The following is a 5025-nucleotide window of genomic DNA, read 5'->3' as shown; positions in this document are numbered from 1 at the left end:
TCGTCATTCCGTGGAGTGACAAAGAGAGACAGCAGGTTGTCATCAGCAAAGTGGTGGAAGGAGGTCGTTGATGGGAGAGGTGGTTCCGAGCTGCAGTGCTGGAGCTATCAAGATCGTTGTCCGGGGGAGTCTGATGAGTCATGGAGTCGTGCGAGTTTGCACGATCAGTCGTCATCGCGTCTGTGTGTCATCGCCGTGTCCAAGTGTTCGTCTTGGTGATGATTCGTTGGAGTGAAAGCGGTGTGCATGGTGCTTCGTGAGTCATGTCTGTGTCCTTGTGAAGCATCCTGGTTGTGTCCAGTGTGGATCCGATGTGATGTCAAAGGCGGACGGTGGTAGGCGAAGCCATTGTAAAGCAAGGAGATGTGCGAGTAGTGGAGAGTGGATCTACTGCAAGCAAGTGCAAGGAGTATGATGCGAACTGAGTGCAAGGGAGCAGCCAAGCAATGGCGGTGGCACAACATGATAGAGCAAGGAGGCACTGCATGTTTCCAGACGGGTCATACTCTATATATGGATATGACAGTTGAAGATCAAGCTTGGCGTGTAGTGGGACAGTGACCAGTTAAGTTGAACGACGTGAAGACTGATGATGCGTCCAGTCTTGAACGTTGCACGCGTAGATTTGGTCGTGTGGGCTGGTAGTCCGGATCATGCGTTGGAGTTTGGATCGACAAGTAGCGGATCTCCCACAAGTCAAGACAAGAGAGATCGAGGAGACGACAAGTCAAGATTAGGGGATATTATAGGAAATAATATTGCCTTACTTAAGTTCATGGTCACGTGTACTAATCAAACATGAATTAGTAGCACTAGTCCTAGTGAGTTACGTGTAGTGCATCTTGGGTTGTGTCCAGGACGTGTGTTACACTACTAGTTAGATTAAGAGTTTGAGTTAGATTCAAAGGTGAGTCCCAAACCGAGTAGGTTTAGGCAGTCTTTGGGCCGGCTGGTGTTCGTGCATATATATGCACATCAGGATGTGAGTTTTGTATGTACCGAGAGTTGAGAAAATAGAAAAGAAATAAAGTGGAGAAAGAGGGGCACGACAAGGGCCCTTGGCTATCAGTTTCTGTGCACGTGTTTATCGTCTCCTTTGATGTGATCCATCCTGAGGGTGGAATTCCAACAATTAGACCTCTAAACTCATGGGACCGTCTAGAATAGTGTCCTCCCGTCACATGGGCATCGAGTGCCTCCTCCTACTTGCCCTTCTTATTAATATAAGTCCTTATTCTCAGTCTTCCCAATAATCTCTAGCCACAGTGTAGTTTTTATCTTTTAAAACAAATGCTTCATTAGCTAGGTCCAGAACCTAGCTTTATGCCTTGATTGTTAACCAGGATGGTGGACTCATGTTATCTTTTGCTAGTTGTCTATTACTTCGGCTTGGGAGGCACTGGGACAAATCATATCCGCCGAAGGCCTGTGCACTGTACGAAGCTTGACAACGGAGCTACTATTTGGATGTAGCAAGGAGATGGTCGAAATCACGTTCTAGTTTTACACTCATAGGTGGAATGCCGCCTATGTTAAAATAAAAACCAGTCTCATGTCGACACATGTTCAACTATGGATCTGCTGTAACTTCGGCCAGCATAGCATGTGATGGCTATTTTTTAGGACCTTGCTCCCCTAACTTGTAACTTACGGAATCAACTAGTGCTAAAGCTCTAGGCATCGGTATTTATGAATTCATGGTTCCGACAATATTTGTTCATCCATTATGTCTTGAGTTGAATTTTGGATTGTCAACATAGTTATTTAGCATAAAATTTGAGTGCTAGAAATGTGTTTGAACTTTGAACACAAAAGTGTCAGTAGGCCAATGTAGCCCTTGCTAAATCAATTTTCTTTGAAATCGTTTTCAATTTCTCACATCTTTAGCTACCGATAGTGAATTATCATCTTAACTCGTCTCCGATGCCTTCTACAGAATTAAACCTCCCACAGGTTGCTCAAAAGGTTGAATATTCTTGCACATGGACAACAGATCTGCCATTTTCCATGTCAATGTGTCCAATCCATTCACTGTTGTCCAATGCTTTGCAAACATTATAATTGTTACACTTAGAGAGTTGGCAAAGCCGTAAAACCATAGTGGTTGCATATAGTAGGTCCATATCTTGATCATCACGTGGTGTCAAATCATGTTGTCTCTATGGTGTCGGAAGATGGTTGATGCAGATATGGTTGTTTCCCTTAGTTTGTCGATCATTCTTCCGATCGATCGGGTTTTTTTTATCTTTTTTTTTCTCGCTATGGCATAGCTTTGGTCTTGTATGACTTTTGCTATTTGCTGACGCGTTCACTTGTGTGTGTGTGTGTGTGTGTGTGTGTGTGTGTGTGTGTGTGTGCATGTCTTAGTATTGCATGTGTGCATCTTAGTTGTGTAGAGGCTGGGTGTCAACTGTTTTGTATCGCTTGATGCTTCATTTTGAGTCGATAAAATGTATCCTTTGTCGAAATATCTTGATCATCACGTGGATTGTCAAAAACCTCTGAAGCCAAAAGCGAGTCTTTCACACAAACCATGGCCATCACAAATGCAAGATGCAGAACTGGACAAGAACTTGTCAAGAACAAGAATTCCAAGACCACTGAAAGTCACACGCCAGCAAACTAACTAACAGTTAACTTTGCATTCTACTGTTGTGACAATGTTTGTGACTGACCCCACAAAAACACTTTGAAGTTTACCGATTTTCTCCTGAATCCTTGAAGGATGGCAAGCAGCCTGATGTAGTAGACGACTTGTGATGCTAGTATAATTTCTCTACACGTATTAGTTGTGAACTATGTGTTCCTTGTCCAAAGTTCTAGAAACTTTGCTCTAGTAAATTTCAACATAAGTTTTCCAATGTGCACCTAATATGCTCATGTTATCGACACTCTCTACAGGTTATGAAAGTCCCGTGTGTTGTCCATAAGGGATTCGAAAGGCTTGTATCCTACTAACCGGCTCCATACACTACATAGTATGTTGCGATGCTATGTGTCAAAGAGAACATAGAAGGCGATATTAGTTTGAGTCGCAGCCATAAACTATAATGATTGTTTGTTCGTACACAAAGAGGCAGAGTGAGAAGTTATGAGGGGGAACGGTGAAGGAACCGACATATGAGACTTTTGTATTCTCCAGCGGGTCCCGCGGACGGTCTACTGCCATCTTTATTTGCCTACCCTTTACTTGCTCATCTTATTTATACACAGCTTCTTACTCCTTTGGTCTCCTTTCTAATATCTAAGAATGGTAGCTTTATCAGAGATCGAGTACTTCAGTTGCTGGACCTATTAAGCATAGTGTTACCAGGATGATGATACTAGTGTTACCTTTTGCTAGTTGGTTGTCCACTAGTTCGGCTTGGGAGGCATCGGGAGAAAACATTTCCCTGACAAACTGATTTCAGGAACACAGTCGGAAGCTACACATCTCTTCCTAATAATAAAGCATGGATTGGGTCTTTGGGTTCACCGTTGCGGCGTTTTTATAAAAACGTCCCTGTGATTTTACATAACTAACCCACGCTACAGATTTTTGGCTACCAAGACCTCTTCCGTCGCTCATACGGGCCTGGCTGGGCCTGCGCCCGTGGTAAATTTTTTGTAGAATCAAACACACCACTAATCAAAGCCTAGAATAGTACCACCTTGCTTCATTGAATGAAATCTTGCCAATTTAAATACAATCACAAGTTTTCTACAATATCAACTAATAGCAGCGAGCACACGAGGATTCACAAATGAGGGAAATGGGGCGGGCCAGCTGGTTCTCGTGCAACAACGAGGCCTCGGTAGGGATGGCCACACCGCTCAGGCGGCGCGCGGACTTGAGAGAAGAGAGAGCTCTTGCAGAGGCAGAGGAGGCCAGCAGCGACGGCCATGCCGCTCCAGCGGCACACGGACCTGAGATATGAGATACAGCGGGGATCAGAGAGAGAGAAGAGAAAAGGGAGTGGGGGGAGGAGAGGCGTGGCAACGGAGCCTGAGTTCACTCACCTCGCCGGTGAACCCACCTGGGCGGCGGCGAGCAAGAAGGGAAGGGGAGGCGCGTGGGCGAGGAGGAAGGACGCGGCTTGTCGGAGCGGGCGGGAGGCGGCCGGCGAGGGGGAGCCTCCATGACGGCGCCACAAGGGAAAGGATCGGGAGGGAGAGAAAGATTGGGATCGGGGCTAGGGTACGACTCGGTGGCTGGCTGGCAAAAATAGGCTCGCCAGTCTGGGCCTATTGGGCCGGCTAGGCATCCGGTTTGCTGGGCTGCACAGGTTTTTGCACAAGGAGACATTCTTATGGACCCGGGGAAAAATGTATCCATATAAAAACATATTTGTTTCTGAAAAAATGTATTTCTCAAAAAAATTGTAGGTTTTTATGAAATTTGTTTGGTGGATTTTTGGACCCTTTAGATGGAATCAAATGGGCTAGAATTTAAGGATGTGGCTCAATATAATTAATATGATTTATGGGCACACATGTAACATTTATTTGAGCAACTAAAATGTGACTCAAATGTTCAGAATTCAAAATAAATGAAGTTGAAAGTTGCATTGGAGATTTAGAAGGTTCCATGGGCAAGAAAAAAGATGGGTTTGGGTATGAGTGGAAGTTGATCATGAACTAGGTGAAAAATGAAAATAAATGGAGTTGACATGAGCAACGAATGAAAACAATAGTACTCTCCCCCACTTAGGTGCGCCGGACGCAACGGCCTCGGAAAGCAGACCACATCTCATCTTGTGTGAATCGTCTACGCAGGTGGCGGAGGCGCACAAGGGAGTACTGTAGAATGGGGAAAGATAAGGAAGTGCCCTCATGGTGGCACATAGGGAGTACTATTGTTTTTTGTAGAACACAAGGAGTACTAGAGCAGGGGTAGGAAGATGAGTTCGTGGGTCCATCTGAGTACGTTAACTATTTTGTTTGGTCCAAACCCGAATAGTTAAAAAAACTCTTCCCAACCAAACAACCAACTACGTGTAAAAATTACCAAACAAAAATGCCAAAAAATTTAACACATAAAATAAT

At 44.6% G+C, this 5025-nt stretch overlaps 1 long non-coding RNA gene across 1 annotated transcript; it reads right to left on the bottom strand.

The window, feature by feature from the left end:
* Window positions 1-3625: 3625 nt before the first annotated feature.
* Window positions 3626-4167, bottom strand: LOC119341361. The gene is made up of 2 exons (XR_005165054.1): window positions 4000-4167; window positions 3626-3906 (listed from the first exon to the last, which is right to left on the bottom strand). It is a non-coding gene; the product is annotated as an uncharacterized LOC119341361 (long non-coding RNA).
* Between the last annotated feature and the right edge of the window lie 858 nt (window positions 4168-5025).

Source organism: Triticum dicoccoides, chromosome 7B (genome assembly GCF_002162155.2).
Source record: "Triticum dicoccoides isolate Atlit2015 ecotype Zavitan chromosome 7B, WEW_v2.0, whole genome shotgun sequence".
Taxonomy (NCBI): domain Eukaryota; kingdom Viridiplantae; phylum Streptophyta; class Magnoliopsida; order Poales; family Poaceae; genus Triticum; species Triticum dicoccoides.
This window is presented reverse-complemented; position numbering and strand designations above follow the sequence as displayed.